This window comes from Oncorhynchus kisutch, linkage group LG13, assembly GCF_002021735.2.
Source record: "Oncorhynchus kisutch isolate 150728-3 linkage group LG13, Okis_V2, whole genome shotgun sequence".
NCBI lineage: Eukaryota > Metazoa > Chordata > Actinopteri > Salmoniformes > Salmonidae > Oncorhynchus > Oncorhynchus kisutch.
This window is the reverse complement of record NC_034186.2, coordinates 66,222,869-66,224,947: the sequence shown is the minus strand read 5'-3', so window position 1 is coordinate 66,224,947 and position 2,079 is coordinate 66,222,869.

The following is a 2,079-nucleotide window of genomic DNA, read 5'->3' as shown; positions in this document are numbered from 1 at the left end:
TATTGGGGATTTTGTCTTCAATTTGTTTTCATAGGAATTTGTCTGTTCAATTCTTATGAATGAAACACACGTGACCTTACAATAGACTTTGTCTAGCCTGTTACAGTTCTTAAGGGGGACTAGTAGGGAGTCTGACTGCAGCTGATTTTAGAAGTCTGGTCCTGGCCCCGTTATCAGAGCATCTTTGTCTGCGGTAACAGTGCATACACTACATGGAGGCATTAGTCCTATGTGTGACTGCTGGAAGTACAGTGCCTTCAGAAAGTATTTACACCCCTTGAAGTGTTGCACACTGAATTTAAAATGGATTAAATTTAGATTTTGTGTCACTGGCCTACACATAATACCCCATAATGTCAAAGTGGAATTATGTCTTTAGAAAAGTTTTACAAATGTATAAAAATTATCATCTGCAATGTCTTGAGTCAACTATTGAACCCCTTTTGTTCTGGCAAGCCTAAATAAGTTCTGGAATACAATGTTGCTTAAGTCACAAGCATGGGCTCACTGTGTGAATTAATAGTGTTTAACAAGATTTGTTAATCACTACCTTCTCTTTGTACCCCACACATACAATTGTCTGTAAGGTTCCAGTGAATTTCAAACATTCAACCTCATACCAATTAGGTTTTCCAATGCCTTGCAAACAACAGCACCTATTGGTAGATGGGTAAAATTATTAAGTTATTAATTACACTTTGGATGGTGTATCAATCCACCCAGTCACCACAAAGATACAGGCGTCTTTCCTAACTCATTTGCCAAAGATGAAGGAACCGCTCAGGACAATGGTGACTTTAAAATAGTTACAAAGTTTAATGGCTGTTCTAGGAGAAAACTGAGGATGGATCAACAGCATTGTAGCTACTCAATAATACTAACCTAAATGACAGAGTGAAAAAAAGGAAGCGTGTACAGGATAAAATTATTCCAAAACATGCATTCTGTTTGCGATAAGGCACTAAAGTAAAACTACAAAATGTTTGCAAAGAAATTAACTTTGTCCTCCATACAAAGTGTTATGTTTGGGGCAAATCCAACACAACACCACTAAGTACCACTCTTCATATTTTCAAGGTGGTTGTGGTTGCATCATGTTATGGGTATGCTTGTCATTGGCAATGACTAGGGAGTTATTTGTTGGTAAAAATAAACAGAATAGAGCTAAGCACAGGCAAATTACTAGATAAAAAAACTGGTTCAGTCTGCTTTCCAACAGACATTGGGAGACAAATTCACCTTTCAGCAGGACAATAACCTAAAACACAAGGCCAAATATACACTGGAGTTGCTTACCAAGATGACATTGGCCCTGAGTGACCCAGTTACAGTTTTGACTTAAATCTCGGGAATCTATGGTAGCACTTGATAATGGCTGACTAGCAATGATCGACAACCAACTTGACAGAGCTTGAATCATTTAAAAAAGTAATGTGCAAATATTGTACAATCCAGGTGTTTAAAGCTGTCAGAGACTTGCCCAAAAACACCCACACAGCTATAATCACTGCCAAAGGTGATTCTAACATGTATTGACTCAGAGGTGTGAATACTTATGTAAATTAGATACTTTTATCCATTTTTAATTCAGGCTGTAACACAACAAAATGTGGAATAAGTCAAGGGGTATGAATACTTTCTGAAGGCATGTATAACTCCAGACACTTTCTGTATGTGGGCACTGTTTATGCAGCTGATCCAGTTCCACCCCCAGCTGATTCAAATAAATCAAGCTTTGATCATTTGAATCAGCTGTTTAGTGTTACGGCAACAACAACAAAAATTTGCACCCCTTGGGGTCCCGAGGACCGAGTTTGGGAAATGCTGACCTAACCCAACCTCAGTGTGATTACAAGAAGAAACTTGTAGGAGTGCACCTGAGTGCGTCATACAGTACGTCACAGGATTGGAGTCATCTTCTGCAAAACAACAACAACTTCACACCACTGTTTACCACAGCTAGACAGACTGCGTCTCAAAATGACTCCCATCAAAGGAAACGGTTGTTTATTGTATATTTTTCACATCATGATAGCAGGTCTACAGAGCTTGCATATGTTGCTCTGTAGTTCTGACTGT